The following is a 17624-nucleotide window of genomic DNA, read 5'->3' as shown; positions in this document are numbered from 1 at the left end:
GCAACACCACATTTCCTGTAGCAAAAAACGTAGTTATTGCACAAATTATGCAACGAAAAGAATCACAAAACCGCCATATATGCACACAAACAGTACACACCCATTCTTACATCTTTAGAATATAGATATTAATTAAGTCATTAAAGCTTTTATCGTCAGACATATGTTTGGGTTAATTTTTTGGTTTTTTTTGCCATCACAGCTCCACATTTCATTATATGATTTACCACAAAAACAATCAAAGCGAAGCCAGGAAACTCACTTTCACTATGTATTTTAAGTTTTTTTAATTAAGTTTTAGGGTATTGATGTCAAAAAAGTAAATATTAAACATGTATTTAAAAAGGCAAATAGCATAGAATTTAGACATATGGCAAGATAACGTCAATACATAATAATAGATGTATAAAAATATAAAAGAAAGTGCACATAGCGTTGCATGGTTGTTGTTCAGTATGAGTTAATGGTGGTTTAGTCCTGAGATGTTAATGATAATTAATGAAAATGTTTTCTATTTCATTGTGTGGGTAACAACACTTGTTATTATTCTTTTTATGATAATAATATTTCCAGTATTACATTTACACTGCAACACGTTCCACATAGCACTCAATGATATAATGTGTTCCCTTTGTTTGTTTTATGTAGAAAAAATAGATCTGTGCCTCACACTCTTTAACAAATTGCTTATTTAAAAAAAGTTTAAAAAAAAGGATCCCGGACAAATCACTGTTCTAGGTGCATCTTTAAGGCATTCAGCGCTTAACTATGGCCATACAGTACAGTGAATGCAGCTGATTGTCTTCTCACCTAAGGTGATAGATTTATATTCACAATCAATCAGCTCCCTGGCTTTTATTATTAGTATTCAATAAAGAGTGACACGGGGTTGTTTAAAGCTCGATGCCCTGTGATGGCTAAAATGGTGAAACCAGCGCCGGATCAATATTCCCAGCAGGTGTCCAATACAGATAAAAACCTGATGGCGACAGACAGTCATTTTGGATCCTGGAAAGTCAAACCAGAAACAGCCAAGGAAGGTTTTTATTTGGAGCTTCCTTTGACTCCTCGGTCCTCGACTGATTTTACAAATGTAGTGAGTAACTTTTAATCACAAAAGTATTCAGATTGGCACTAACAGAGCAGAAGTTGGATACTTTCCCTCTGAAGGCTGATTCATGTTACTGTGCTGCTCCATTTGTTTATGCATTAACATATTTTACAACTGAACCCTGTGAGGTCTACTCTGATTTGAGTCCTGTTCAGTGTAGGTAGCATGTGATCGTGTTTACACACTGTTAAAAGGTCTCTCAAATTCCTCCCTACACAATTTCCTGTGTCACTGACACAGTTCATGGTGATTACTCTGCTACAGGGAGGTTTCATTGAGACGCAGCCATAGTCTGCTGGACTGTCGTGGCCTGCAGTAGTTACATAGTCAAACATTTGTTAACCCTATGGGGTGTCAGCGTGTCTGCATTTGCATGTGTATGGTACTTGCCCAGGCATTGCTGTAGTCTCTCCATATGAATAGCACCCACTGCACACTGGAGGTTTACAACTTCCTACGAGAAAGCCCAGCGGCCGGACATCTGTTTGTTTGCGTCAGCGGAACAAAGGGACGGGCCCCCGAGGACAAAGGGGCCCTCAGGTAGACTTCAGACACCGGGAACAGCAGCTGCCTCAGCTTTGAGGGTGTACGGGCCAGAACAAGGTTCCAGAGCGGAGGAGTCTTCCCTGTTGGACACCGCGGGGAACCAAAGAGACACACTTCCATCCAAGGCCCCCCCAGGGTCAATAAAGTCATCACTTCACAGGGAGGCTGACCCCAGTCTGCTAAATGTCAGATAATTTGTCTAATGGCAGGAGTGGCATTATGAGCTGAAGTTCCACGACTGTGTCTATTGTTTTCTCTCCAATCCTCCACTGTCTCCACAGCTCTCCTGTAAAGTGGGAGTCAAACAAAGGATCAGAAACTGTCCGGGTCGACCATTCAGTGAGGCTGTTAGATCCTCGGTGTCAGATTCCTTGGAACTGTTGTGGTTTCTAAGAAACAGAAACAGTTGTGGTTTTGCACGTTTGGGTCGGGGAAATAATTCTACATTTCTCTGAGATGGCGAGACATAGGCTGGTGAGTAAAGCCCTGGGGCAGGCTTGAGTTTTGACTGAGAATAGTATCTTTACTTGGTAGGCAGTTTGTGCCCGTTGGCCATAGTGTGACGTCGTACTGGTGTAACGACAACGAACGGCGACATCGAACGCAACACAACACAGACAACAATGGAGGACACTCAGCGGCTCTTTTTTCCTGCTTGGTTTGTGGCCGTTTGTCTCAAGAAGTTTTGTATGAGAATAGACTGTGGGTGTTTGCTTCGACTTCCATGGAATATTTACATTGATCGCAAGGAAGTGGCGTTTTTCTGCTGGCCCAATTGGCTTACTGTCATAGTGGAGCTGGTCACGCTCCACCATGACCATACCGTGCCATTTTACTGTGGTACCCCAAGGGAAAGGTGTCCAAAAATGTAATGGTTGGGGCTGTTTTTTGTCTGTTCAAAACGAAACCATTCCATTCGCTGGAACGGTCCATCCAGAAGGTCTCTGGATGGACAAAGTGATGAATCCAAATAACTTTGATGATCCTCTGTTTTTTTCTGAGATCACTCACTGTAGGAATATTAAATATCAAGTCAAACAGTGTTATGGGCTGACTCTTACTTTCTGCATCATGTGATGTAAGTTTTTGTCATCTGCCCATATTCAAATTGGTCCTATTGGAACCTATGCAGACAAATCCACGCAGACTGTATACACAGACTGCACATGGAGCACAACACTTTCCAGGACTGCTAAGGTCCGCGTGCCTTAAATTCCATCATCAGCTCCAGTTCGGTTCTGTGCAGACCACACAAGCCACCTACAGCACAAGACTTTCCAGTCCAGTTGGTGGCACACTCTCGATTTGAACAAACGAGACAATGAAGAACCCAGTAACCATGGAAACTTTCTTAAGGTGATATGAGGAAGTCCACCAGACCTACACATGTAGAAGTCAGCAGTCGAATGATTCAAGGAAACACAAATAAAGGGGATTTTCTGGTGATTTCCACTGCTCCAAAATACTGACATAGACCCAGATGCATGCAAATCGTCCCGTTTGTCAGACTTGTAACACGGAGGCAGTTGGAACAGATGCATGCCAGTGTTGATCAGTACAATCTTCCGTTACACGCTTTTAAAGCTCCCGTCGTTTTTGTACCTGGTCTCTCCTCCAGGTTTTGCTGCCAGCGCACCTCTCAGTCAGACCTCAGTGTTTGTTTGACTCTCTTACTACAAGGTCAGTGGCATTGCCCAGTAATTGTCCTAACGGCCTGTATACCTGTTGGGTGGAGGCGAGTAATGAGAGTTTTTCATTACGGGCGGGACGGGTGAGTGCGCCTGGCAGATGCTGACAGGCAGCAGATGTGTAAAGTTGGGGGTGATTTGTAAAGGGGTCAACTGCATCACAGAGTAGATGGAGGGCGTTGGTGGGTGGGGGTAAATTATACTGAGGGACACTGTCAGTCATGCTGCACCCGGCCCCCCCGTCACAGGGAGGTAAAGGTCAGTTCAAACACAGGTGATCTCCACTCACAGTCAAGTCGTGACAGTGAACTTTCCACCACGAGAAAACTGGACATGTTAATTCTTGGATTTGATCGCTATGGTGTTTCTTTAATGTTTAAAATCTGTTTTTCACTTAAAAATATTTGACGATAGCTCTAGGTGACTGGTCAAGAATGGTAATGTTTACTGTGATTATTGGCATTTGGATTGGAATGATGGGACTGGAAGTTGGTCTTATATGTTAGCAAACAGTCAATGAGTTTAACTCATAAAAATATATATACAGTAAATCTGGCGTAATAAACTTTTTTTATAGCAGATATTCATCGACATGAAAACACAGGTTTTTACTACTGACATTAATTATGGTTCCACTCCAGGTTTAAAACAACCAGGATCATGGTTTTGAGAAAGTGTCGGTCCATATTTTTTGGACATGTTACAATAAAGATAATTCCACTGTGAAGTCATTATAGCATCGCTAAACCAAAACAATCTAAGGCTTTTGCACTGTACTTAAATTATTCTATTTGTACACTTACTTGTGTTGATAATGGATAATAATTTATTTTCTTTTTTTCTGATTACTATGTGTGTTGCTGTGTGGTGGGACTATTAAACAATCATCTTGTTTTATCTCTCTAAGAATCAAAGTGTTTCAAATGAGTCCACTCCTTAGGTAAAGTAGGTGTTTTTATGTTTTGCTGTTATTTTGGGGTTTCTTTTTCTTTTCTTGATCAATGATTCTATAGAATTCTACTATATTCTTTCAGCATAATGTAAATCAAGTGATTGGCTGTTCTACAACAACTGCTCTGCGTACAAGAATCATTCCATACACTTACACTGGTAATCACTGCCTATGCTGCAAAGAAACCTGGAGAAACAAAATGAAAAGCTTCGAAGACAACAAACATTAAAACTCAGGTTAAGGTCATTGGAGTTTCAGAGATCATGTCATTTGTTGTATAAAACAAGAGCCGTGCAGATGAAATACAGCCATTTACTGTTTTTTCAGAAAACCCACTGCAGCTTTATACTCAGTCTTATCTGTTAATAACCTAATTTACAACCTGGTCATAATCTAGGCCTGATGGTCAGGGTGTAAACTGGAGAACTCAGGAAGGTGAGTGTTGTGCCTTTGAGCGGATTGCACACAAAAAAAATGAAAAAGACCAGGAGGAAATGGACAGGAAGAGCTGCAGCTGCCCGTTCTCCACAAAGACGAGGCCTCTGCAGTCCCTGGCATCTGCACGCGGCGTATACTGTCACTCAACCCCCGCATTGATTAGCCATTGTTCTGAGAAGGTCACATCATAATTCATTAACAATAATTAGTCCCGCAGTGCCACCTGCACTCCTTCCCCCGATTGCCCCGGCTAAATTACGAGCAACCATCACGGTTCACGCGTGGAACAATGAAGATGTATTTGCAACGTAAAGGCAAGAGCTATTAGTTACATTATTTAAATGGACCCGTTTAAACATGGGGAGCTGTCTTTATGAAGGGCAATTAGGCCCTAACCGTAATTGATAATTCGTGCTGATTACAATTAGGAAATATAAATAGTGTGTGTAGGATTAATCATCATTGTGGCTAAGCGCGGAGCAGCCATTGTGCAGACTGGGTAGGTGTGATGGAAGGCAAATGGATTATGCCCCATTCATCTCAATCTACTGCAGAAACAGATTGTGTTTGTCCCTTTATACTTCTCCATTGACTGTTATCTCTTTTTTGTTTCTGTGCCCTTGCCAAAATAGTCTGCGAGGCTGTAGTTTGCGTAAGTGAGCTGCAGACTGTCAACAGAGCTCTGAAAATCTGTTAGCGAGGGAACGGGTGGGTTGAAAAAAATTGCAAGAAAGCCAAACAGAAGTAGTTCTTTTAAAGACTGAACAAGATTTGCTGCAATTTTGATTTACTTTTTTGCTTTTTATCTCTGGTTTAGTCTCTTATCAGAATGAGTTTTATTTCAAATACAGATATTTAAGTTCAGTGTAAAAGTGTATGGAGTACTGACTTTGCGTTGTGCAGCCCCAGCACAGAGAACGAGCCTCCGACACGGACACTTGTCCTCACTGAAAACATGTCGGCCAGCAGGGACAAAAAAAAAAGTCTACACCTGCTTGGTTTTGCGATATCTTAAGAAAATGTTCCCCGTTCTATGTCACCATTAAACAAACTCCTACAACAAGAAAATTAAGTTTGAGTTGCTTTTTAACTGCTTACCCCCAACACCAAAGTCCATAGAGAAATGCACTGTTTTTCTATCACAGCACACATGACTTGTTTGTACTCCTGCCTCCATCAGTACAAGTTCAAATGTGTAATTTTGTGATTTTAGTGATTATATCATTTGTTCAGATTTACCTCAGCGACCCAAACGTACTAAACAAGCAGCTCTGGAGTGCCCATGTGCTAAAATTGATGATTTTCCTAATGGGCTTTGGTGCAGGAGAGTGAGAGGTTTACAAAATTATTGTTAAAGGGCAGAAAAGACTGTCTAATGACGAGAAGTGAGACAGGGCATTTCAGTGCCTGTCTCATGCTGGTTGACCTTAAAAAAATACTTTAACCTGCAACACTTGAATGAGGATGAGGTTCATTTAAACTACGGTTAACTAGTTAACTAGAAACAACTTGCTTACCTTTAAATAAATCAGGTATTACCAGTTAAAGTCATTTTTCCAAAGGAAAGTTAAGAGGAATTGTTGTTTTTATGCCTTTGCAATTTACTGTAAGTTCTTTGCATGTGATTTTATTGCAAACATTAAAAAAATCCCATTCAGCTCTCAATAATTTATTCACAGTTGGTAGTGTTCCCGCAAATAACTATCATGTTATTACATGTGGAACAGTTAGTCATTCAGTTAGTTTGGTACATTTTTAATAGAAAATGAATTAACTACTGAATAAATGTACATGAATCTAATATAGTATTTAATTTCAAATGAGATTTTTTGGTTATTTTTTTTGTTGGGTATTGCTATATATTATTAACATTTTAGATTTGATGTACCTTTGGGTCAGTCTAACGTTAACGGTCTGCAGAGGATGCTTTGTGAGCACCATCATGTTGTCCCTTCGCCTCTCATTAGACGTACGTTTTCCAGAGGTCATCTCATCTGAACTCTGAACTTGGCATTTCAGGGTTGAAGATGCCGGCTCTACTCACTTGCCTCGCTGTGCACGGAGATAATACCGAAATGAGATGCGACCGATTCTCTTTCATGAAGACATTTCAACAAAAGAGGTCGTATCCAGTGACGGTGTCTACTCGTTAAACGACGTCACTGATTAGTCAACACACACTTCAGTTGTGTGCAGACGAGTGTCTTTGGCTCTTTGACGACACAACCGTCTGATTTGAATACAAATACAAAGCTGTCGTCGCTGAGCAAACAAACAAACTGGCCTCTGCTGTAGGTACGGAGGCATGTTGACTCAGATGTGCCCGCATTAGGCTTTATTGCTTTATTCACAAGGGATTTGAATTAATCATTGGTGTGGGTGTGTGTCTGTTTGTGTGACTGTGTGTCCTTATAAAGGTTTCTCAGTGAGGACTAAACCAGTGAGGACATTTTGGCTGGTCGTCATGTTCTGTCACCTCTTAAAATGGCTTTTTGAGGGTTTTGACTAGGTTTCAGAATTAGGTTTAGATTAGGGTTTAGATTATGATTAAGATAAGAGTTAGGCATATAATTGTGACAGTGATGGCTGAAACTAGGGTTCGGTTTAGAATTGGGTTTAATGTTAGGTTAAGGATTAGGATTAGGCACATAGGTGTGATGGTTAAGGTTCGGGTAAAGGACTAGGTTATGTATTATGAGGTCAAATAACGTAACATTAAAGAGTTTTTAAAGGGTTAAGAGCTGGTTTTCGGGTTTGGTTTAGAGTTGGGTTATAGGGGTGAGGGTTTGGCACTTGCGTGTGATGGTTAAGGTTCAAGTGAAGGGCTAGGTGATGCATTATGTCCTCTCTACGAAACATTATTTGTGTGTACTTGTATTTATATCTTTGTGAGGGGGGTTAGGCACTTAGGTGTGATGGTTAAGGATAGGGTAAGGGCCTAAGGAATGCAATATGTCTATGAATGTGTCCTCAGTAAGATATAAAAACAAGTTTCCACAGTAAGCTGCATGTATGCTGTTAATACACCACAAGCCATATTCTGGTAAATGTTAAAATAGAGTGACAGGAACATTTGTTATTAAAAATAAATGAATAGCAGGAATAGCAGGGTAAAAAATCCAACATAAACATCTTCTGAAGCGTCTTCAGGCTCTTCTGAAGCCAAATATAAATCCACACAGTATGTGAGTATGACCTGGATCTTATTGCCATTGTATGTGTGGAATTTGACTTTTATTTTCCAAACTGTGTAGTTACACATGAAAAATTGAACAAATAAATTAAACTAGTTAATCCCAGAGATTGGTTTGAAGGCACAGATGAGCAGCAGGAGACATTTATCAAACAGATCTCTTGGAACTGGTGGATTTATTTACTCAACAGAATATTATATAGTGTTTGTGAAATGTTATTTTGTGCAAATTTGTATGTTTATTTTTTATTTTTTTAAAGTAATTTGAAGTGTTCCTACCATGACCACTTTCTTGTGTGTCTTCCTCCTCCCTGTGTCAGGTGGGCGTGTCTCAATCCTGGTGCTTCTCCACACCTGCATGTAATCCTTTCATCAGCTCACTGCATAAAAGCACAACCTGAAAAATAGTGGATAAAAATGAAATGCAAGAGCATGTTTTAGAGTTATCTTATCACTTCACATGAGCTTCTATACCTTTTTTTATTTATTGTGTCATTTATGTTTTATTCTATACAGCACTTTGGTCCACTGTGGTTGATTTAAAAGTGCTGGATTGGATGGGAAGAGCTGTATCTATCATCTTTTTCTGGTTTTGTAGCTGTTCAGTGAACAAATGCAAACAAACAAAGCTCACAGTTATTTTTCTGATATAGCCTAAAAATGCTTCCCGGGGTCTGGTATTTAATGTCATGGTCTTCAAATGTGGCCCTGTACTGCGTCCGTTAGTCCCTCCTCCCCCCCAGTGGCAGCGGGCGGTTGGTGGTAATTGCTACAGTGAGAGCTGGATCAGTGGAGCTCCTCTAATCAATAAAGTCTTCATCAGTCATTTCCCCTGATGATTCTCCCTCATTTCTCCTTTAATTGTTCTTTTTCATCAAACAAGGCCTGTGCCATAAGTGTGTGTTTGTGTGTGTGTGTGTATGTTTGTGCGCTCCAGTCCTCTCTCAATGGACTGCGGCTAACAGATTGCTAATGGAAGTTTGGGGCTGCAAAACTGCAGAGGGAACCTTTGCCACCTTTAACTAGACTGTGACCTCGACGAGACACGGATTACTGTTGATCCAGGATCTGGATTCCCCAGGACGCTGAGCACGACCACTGACTCAAATAAAGACCTGAACATGTTTGTGAGGCGGAGCAGCTGAGTCGTATTCTTTAGTTTTGCATCTTCAAGGACAGTCACAGATTTTGAAATGATAATCAAGCAGTATAGAAAAAAAATTACCATCTGAGCCCTATTAAGCTCCTCTGATGCATCTCATAAAGGGTCAATTCATTCAAAATGCAGAAAACCACTTTCACAAATCAAATGTGTGGACACATTTTCATTATATTTGTCTATTTCACTAGATATCAACCTTTTCATATTTTGCTGACAGTACAAAATGAATATTTAGTGTTTTAAATCGACTCCACCCCTGGCTGATTGTACTCAATTCCATTGTAACTCACTTTGGATAAAAGTGCCTGCTAAATGACATGTAATGTAACATTTTCTTAGAAAACTAGAGATGCAGGGATGTTGATGTGTTGCTGCTGAATAAGTGGGATGAAAAAAACCCTGAAAATGTTTTTTGGCAATATGTGTTTTGCAAATTTGAGTGAACAAAATTCAGAGGCAGCAGGTTTCACTCAAAGGTCAAAATTTAACATAAAATGATTGGGGGGTTTTATGGGTGTGCAATCACCTAATACTGCTAAATCTAACAAAATTGATCTTTTTAACAGTTACCTTAGTAGTTTGACTGGTGTTTTCCTTCTCCTAGAGTAGCTATCTATTGTTTCATACAGAAAAAAAAATTATATTTTAAATTTCATAATCTATTTCTTTACTAAACTCATAATGTGTCACTCAGTGCTAATATATATTGTTGCCCTCTGATGCCCTGTAACCTTCATCCTCAGACTGTTTTTGGCCCATGACAGCCAAAGAATCGGAGATGATTGGGGTATAATTGTTTTCCTTTAGCACTTATTGCCCCTTCTGTGCTAGTAAAACGGTGTGGGTCCTCTCTCCTCCCCAAGGGGGGGAGGAGTCACTTGCTTTCATAAGGCGTCTTTCCTGTCTGTCTGGCTCCGCAGGCATCACCGCTCATGTGGAGCATCAGCAATCATGAAGGTGGCCTGGGGGGCTGACAATAAAAAATAAAATGCCAATTGTGAGAGTGTCTTTCAGGTAAATACACTTCATAGCGGTGGCATCACATTGCACATCCCACACAGCTAAAATGTTGAGTTTTTGTCATTTCTTTCATCTCTAAATGTTGGTTTACTGGTTAAGAAAGAAGAATGGAATCATTTATATCAATACATTTTACATTTGTTATCCAAACAGAGGCACTGAGCACACTGGTGCTCTTAGTAAGTAACCCGCCAAATTTGAAACCTGTCAAGTGACCCATAAGACACTTATATGATTAATAGTTCCTGCATTTTTAGATGGATTATCTTTCCTCAGGTCAGGACTCAGCTGTCTACCCACAGACACCAACATATCATGCTGATGTGTTTCTGCTTAACAGCTGATGCACAGTGTATATAAATCATATCCAAATGTAACAACAAGAAGGCAGTCAAGGGTGCATTCACACCAGCTCTTCTAAATCAAATCCTAGTTCATTTGCTCGGAAAGTCTCGTTTGTTTGGTAGGTGTGCATGCGCAACCGCACTCTGATCCGCACCAAAGAACTCTGGTCTCGCGTCAAGTGAACCAAATGCAGGAAGCAGACTGCAACGCAGGGCATTGTGGGTAAACACAAACCAAAACGTTACAACCGTGTAGAACGTGTACTGGGAGAAATGCCTGAACCCATTTTTGCAGCCTGTGTGTCGTATGTATTCGCATAAAACAATGTTTTGCTCTTATGTGGAGGAAACAGACGTTGTACTGCATTAACCAACAGATGAGTGAGATTTCTCTTGTCTACTCCTTCAGTAATTGTTGATGCAGCACCGCAGAGTCTAGCGGACTACTAGGTGTGAAAACGGCCTAAGACAATAGACATCTGTACTTGAGTTTAGGTTCAGTTCAGTCACAAAGAAAAAAAGTTTTTTGATTACCTTGACATGTTTCGACCACTTTCGAAAACTTGAAATCAGCCATATTTCTTGCATATTACATCATAACTCCATGATGTTTTGACATGACCGTCAAACAGGCCGGGTGGGTCTGGCACTGAGTAGTTCCTGCATGGTGCAAAAAGAAAACAGATAAAGGAAAACATCATGGACTGGGAAAAGGCCAAAGTCATCAGCTCTGAAAGTAATAAACTTCAAGGATCAGGAGATCGAGATCCAGAAACAGGCCCCATCAACCATCGAGCCAGCAACCTGTTGGGATACTGTCCAACAGGATGTCAGACAGCAGGGGGCGTAGTCATCCTCTGCTGTCTAACAAACTTTGACATGTCACATCTAACATCACATGACCTCTCTGATGAGGGACCACAGGAAGTGGTCAAAACATGTCAATGAAATCAAAAACATTTGACTTAACAAAATAAAGTTAAAGTATATCACCCAGAAGACAGTATGAACTGATATCTCTACATACGTCTGCATTTTCATACCATCATCAACGTCTCAGCAGCTGAGGGGTAAAAATCTTTAGCGTCCTGTCTGTGAACTATGTAAAAAATGTCACGTCTGCCAATGATTTTATTTTGTTTTAGCCTGAGGGGTGTAGAGCAGTCTGCGTGAACAGAGCATGACAGGAATGCTGCACACACGAAACAGTGCAACATGAGGAGTTCACACATGTGGTTCCATGGTGTAATGGTTAGCACTCTGGACTCTGAATCCAGCGATCCGAGTTCAAATCTCGGTGGAACCTGGTTTTGTAAGAACCTTTGGGCTAAAAAATCTGTTTGCCACTAAGGTGGTACCTGTTTATTTCACTGTATGAAGCTTGTAAAATGAACCTAATGACCTACTGTATATGTAGTTATCAGACAGATCAACTAAATAAAACTAAGGCCAAAAAAAGGCAGAACTTAGGACCCCATGACCACCAGGTCACCAGGGGGCCCCATAGAGCATTCCACTAACTTACTGTTTTATTTTATTTGTTTGTGCCTGACTGTAGAACTTTCTAGCAGGCAATAATAGTGAGTTTTTCACACATATTAAATAGTTTACAAACATTCTTAACATCTTGTTACTAAATCTTGTTACACTGTTGAACTCATACGAGCTGTGTTATTGGGTAGTGGTGGGAGGCACAACAGGCCAAAACAATAAATGGCTGTACCGCTTTTAATCGATGACGCCTGTATTTCAATATAACACGTTTCTGATTTTATGACTTAATACAATAAATGTCTTACATAAAGTACCTTTTTAACCTTATTGATCTGATTTCACCCCAGCTGTAACAGGACAGAGTTGGGGCTGAAAACAGAGAGTGCCAAAATAGAGTATGAGGTCATTGTGCATGTAACCAATCACTGGTGTCTCATAATATACTAATAACACGATATACTAATTATGCTTCATAAATGCACATCGTCATCAACAACCCCTAAGGAGACGATACAGTTTCTTACAAATCTGATGATTAATTTTCTGAAAATTGGACAATTATCATTTATTTTCTTATATTGAGGTTAAAAAATAGTGAAAACTACTCACCATTATGTTTTTCTGTGTGCACAGCTAATTTTACCCTCACAGAGCAAACACATGGGACTGGATGAAGGCGGCAGTGGCACGCTGCCAATACAATAAATACGCTCTTGATGAATCTGTCCTATATTATGATTCATGGAAGCTTTAGGGTTGTTGACTTACAGGGCTTTATTGAGAAAATTAGATTTGAGTTGTCTAACAGTCGGGCCACTCATCTCCTCAGTAAACTGCCGTAGATTGCGCCGCCATGGGTTTTATCGACATATCCCATTACTGAACTCGTCACGTTTTATGACCATTTCCATAAATTCTGCCTGGGACCATCTCTGCTCTCAGTGGGGCTGATGAAAAGATGATCTCGGGGGTTGTCGTTTGACGCTTCAGTACCCTTTCTCACACACACACACACACACACTGATATCTATACACACTTATGAGCCATGTGGCTCACTCCTCTCACTCCCTTTCCATCCCATGATCAGTGATGGAAATGATTCAGACGTCAGGGGAGAGGACGCAGGGTGTTGAATGAGTTTACAGATGATGGGAGTCTCAGTTCAGGTCAATCTGTATTTACAGCTCAATCACTTAACGGAGCAGGCCTCTCTATTAGACCTCCACCAATCTGGCTGCGTGACAGTCGGCGGCGGACAGGGCAGCGTGAGGGACAAGGAGGGCAAACGATAAGACCTCTGGGACACAGAGAGGACTCAGGGGGGCGGCAGCTCCATTTTCCTCCCATTGTCATCCCACTATTAATCAATTAATGGCAGACATTCAGTTTTTGATAAATTAGGGTCCATGTCCTTCATCAAAAAAGACTGGGGCTGGTGTGGCGTACACCGGTAGATAGACTGCCGACTCATACTTGTCATGTTTGGCGCATGGCGTATGATGAGTTGTCGTTTAAATTGGAATTAGTGCAGCATAAAAATGACATACAAAATTAATAAATAATTTAAAGACGGATTAAAAAAAGCAGGACACAATTTCCAAAAGGTGAAATGTTTTTTTTTTTACTTGTTTTTGTTTGTATAAGACTGAGATTTCCTTTTAAATGACATCTTACCTGCAGAACAGACGTCAAAAAAAAAAAAATATATATATATATATTTTTTTTTTTATAAAAATTAAAAAAAAGAGTGAGTTAGAAGTACTAAACATCCATTAATAAGTTAATGAAAGAACTCTATTATCAGAGTCTTGGTATTTTAACACTGTGATACCTTGTTACTTTTACCATTTACTTAACATATTTATTCTGTGTTCCTGTCTAAGCAGCTTTGAACTATTACTGACTACACACATTAATTATACTGTATAAATGTTTGTTTTGTGTGAAAAGAAACCGGCGTATTTTAAAGCGTTACAAAGACATCAGACAGAGGTTACATATTAGACTGAAGCTCAGTACATTGTCGTCAGTTGTTTGCCTTGACTTAAAGTATATGAAAACACTGTGTTCTTGCTTTAGATTCGGCTCAGGCGAGAGTTACATCATGTCCTGTTCTTTGTTGAATGTCAAATAGACAATTTCAGAGTCTCAAAGACTGTAAAGGGTGAACTCTGTCATATTAAACAAAACCTGTAAGCGGAAACATGGCATTTTAACAAACTTCTGAGACCTGTATTCAAAGGCTGACGTTCAGTGACACGTCTGGTACAGGGCGTAATGAGCTGTTTGTTATTTTCTGTGTCAGAAGAGGGAGCTGTGTCCTCAGAGATCTCAAACCTGAATTTCCATCAAGGCAGTTTGGCTTCAAGTTAAAACGCAAATGACAAAGGAAAATAATGAGACGCTATTCTGATTATTTCCACATGATTAACACAAATCACTTTTTTCAAAAACATATTGGCTCCGACAAAGAATAAACAAAAAGGAGATGGACATAATTAACACAAAGACAGTCCTCAGGACTTTGAGGAATTTCTCATTTTAACCACATTATTAATGCCATTTCAGAAATTAAAAAAGTAACCACAGCTTTTCAAACACGTCTGAAATCTCACTGGGGATCTGCATGTGTCTTCCAATTGTAATTAAATAAGAAAATTACAGAGTGTCCAAAAGCATGAGGAATGTGAAAGATTATAAAAGATTTTTATAAATGCAACATAATAAAAACTAATATATCAGAACCAGTAACTCCCCGGAGGAAATTGGGTGTGTTTATATTTGAATTAAAATAACACTAAATTGAGAAAATAAGGAATATGATTATGAAAACAAAACATGAGCAACCTGAAAATAAGTGACAGGATTATGAATCAGCATATTATAATCTGCTATAACTCTATATTAACATTAACTATAAACTGTAGCTGTGCATTAGTGGATCATCACTTCTGCACATATAAAAGTGAAATGGTGCCATCTGCTGGCGTAGCCCTGTAATGAGACCGTTTACATGATTTTTATGACAGGGATCACTTTTTTTACAGTCACCAGATTTCGACTTGACAAACTTCGCGTTACTCACAGCCATGAAACTCGACCAAAATATCGCTGAAACGTGTGCACATTTGTGTGAGGGGGACTGTGATTGTGACTGGACGTCTTCATTGTCACCAGCTGCACAGTTTGTTCCCTCAAGCTGATCTCAGGTCTGTTGTGTAACAGAGTGTGAAAGGATGACACCGAGGCGGCCCTGATAGAAAGGTCAGGACGGGGTTATCAGAGGACATCGACACACACGCGCCCTTTCAGCTGTTTGTTAAACATGAGCAGTGCTACTCTGTGAGGGAGTTAAAGGAAGACGGACTGTCAAATTGTTGCCTTAGCTGAACACACACACACACACAAGCAGCTGCCGTGATGAACTGAGCCGTGTTCCTCTCCATTCTGCGTCATCTCTGTTTTCCCATGAAGGCTATGTCCAGGTTCAAAGCCATCGGGAGTGTTTGACTAAATATCCCAGACAGCTGTCTCTTAGGCAGGGTGTTTAATAATCATCGCTGGGCTTATTGGTTGGGTTATGGCTTCTCAAATTTCCTGTCCTTCTGCCAGATATGCATCCAGACAGCTTGTTTTACACGAGCCACGGTGCAATAGAATGGCATTACGGGAAGGGATGTTACATTAACTGCGAATGCACGGCGTCGTTATGTACATTATTGCACTCGAACACAATTTGCGAGGTGTTTTTTATTTGCTTGACACCAGATGCATAAGTTGTGGATCGTTGCTTAAACAGTGATGTGCAAACCTGTTTATGCATTTCTGTCTCTGCTCTCTCCGTCGCTCTCGGTGTGTTTTTTTAAACCCTGCAGAGTCAGAGTGGCATTAAAGATTATTTAACCAAGTCAGCAACTTGCTTATTTTGTGTAATTTCCCTAACACATGGAGACCATCAGCTCTATTAGTACCATTATGCAGCCTTTCAACGTAATAGTATAACCAATTTGCTTGGAGAAAGTCAATTTCGGTGTCTTATTTTGAGGGGTTCTTGTAGGTGGAGGGAGTCTGTATCAGATTACTAGAGGCTCAGGGTGCTTGAGGATGGACTGACCTCAGAGAATTACAGCTATTTTCCAAATGTGAGTTTATTTGTTTTGTTTGCCTCTCTCCTCTCTCTCCCCACTGATTTTTCTTTTCTTCTTCTCTTCCCTTCTGACCTCTCACCTGACTCCTGTTACTGCTCATTTCCAGAAGTTTTGGATCTGGATCCGTTTGCTGCTCCAAGACACCCACAGTCTCACCTCGTCTCTTCAGTCTCTGTGGTTTCCTCATTAAGTCCACCTGGAAGACAGTTGACATTCCCTTGGATTGACTTTCTTCACTTATGTTACAAAGAGTAGCACACAGTCTTCTGTTATCAATTCGGATCAATCAGATGCCTACAGGAGTGTAAAGAGAAAGAATCCTTTCACTGTTGCTCATGAAGGTTTTTTCCGATGTTTGTTCTTGTAGACTGCAGTCGTGCATTTTTCTAGCCTTAATAGCTAGAAAGCTTTTCCTCGTATTGTCAAAGTGTTCTCTGGAATAGGAAAGGAAAAGTTAATCAGGAAGTTGAAGAAGACGTCAATTCAAAACACTATATTTGTCTCCGAGGGGGCAATTAAAAGGCACAGAGAACATCACACCGGACACAGACAGGACATGATGAGACATCCAAACATGCGTAAACATAAAACACCAATGTAAATACTGTCCATGGTGACCGATCACAACTGAAGTGCTGAAGGTAAGATAAAGAGGTGTCTGTGAGGGGAACGGGCTACGAAGCTGGAGTGTAGGGAAGGGTCAGAGTTCAGATGTTGATGAAGTATCTTAGCAGAAAATGAGTTTGGTAGAAGTTGAAGTCACTTTTTTCTAATATTACTTAAGTAATAGTCTTAATGTACTGTATGTGACATTTACTGTACTTAGTATAAAACGTCAACTTCTGATATAAAATGTACTTACGTTTTCAAAGTAAAGGTATTAAAAAAGTTAGGATTCAGCCATGGTGGCTCAGTGGTAGGGCGAGTTGTTGCTCTGCTAGTGTGTGTCCTTGAGCAAGACACTTAACCCATGTTACAGTGTGTGAATAAGTGAATGCAGTAACAAACTATTTGTTCTTTGTTACATTACAACACTGAGTATGATACAAAGAAGTGCACGCAAACATTTCAGGAAGTGAATTCTACTGCTCATTAACCCAGTTTGACAGAATAAAAGCTTCTTGTCCCCGCCCACCCTTGCGCTGCTGCTGTATATACACAAACGCTCCCTTGGTCATGGCTGACAGCCGCGCCCATTTTCAGACGACTGACGCAGCATACACATAATAAAAACCAAACAGAGGCAGAATAATAGCATTATCGCCATATGTTATACACTGCAGCTTTAAATCAAAGGTCTCAGGACAGAAGATTTAATGTTGTGCAGGTTGTGAAGCATTCAAGGAATGTCATCACCATGTCTCAGACTTCGGAGATCCCCAAGTATTTCATGTGGACATTGTTTGTGGCTAACATAGGAGACTGCTTTTCCCATCATCATTTCATTGTTTAGACTGACATCAACACATTCTGTCAGTTGATGTTTCCCAGGCTGAGGAAAAGAAAAGAAGAAGAAAATAACGTCAA

The 17624-nt window shown here is 40.3% G+C and overlaps 1 long non-coding RNA gene and 1 other non-coding gene across 3 annotated transcripts; one reads left to right on the top strand and one right to left on the bottom strand.

Annotated features, from left to right (window-relative positions):
- Positions 1–1079: 1079 nt before the first annotated feature.
- LOC122781561 lies at positions 1080–16833 on the bottom strand. Of its 2 annotated transcripts, XR_006361811.1 has the most exons (5): positions 16396–16833; positions 16177–16293; positions 10989–11114; positions 8208–8325; positions 1080–1943 (listed from the first exon to the last, which is right to left on the bottom strand). It is a non-coding gene; the product is annotated as an uncharacterized LOC122781561 (long non-coding RNA). The 2 variants fall into 2 exon arrangements; XR_006361810.1 differs by having other exon boundaries at positions 16177–16833.
- Positions 11689–11760, top strand: trnaq-cug. The gene has a single exon. It is a non-coding gene; the product is annotated as a tRNA-Gln (tRNA).
- Positions 16834–17624: the final 791 nt, after the last annotated feature.

The sequence above is a fragment of the Solea senegalensis genome, linkage group LG15, assembly GCF_019176455.1.
Source record: "Solea senegalensis isolate Sse05_10M linkage group LG15, IFAPA_SoseM_1, whole genome shotgun sequence".
In the NCBI taxonomy this organism is placed as follows: domain Eukaryota; kingdom Metazoa; phylum Chordata; class Actinopteri; order Pleuronectiformes; family Soleidae; genus Solea; species Solea senegalensis.
This window is presented reverse-complemented; position numbering and strand designations above follow the sequence as displayed.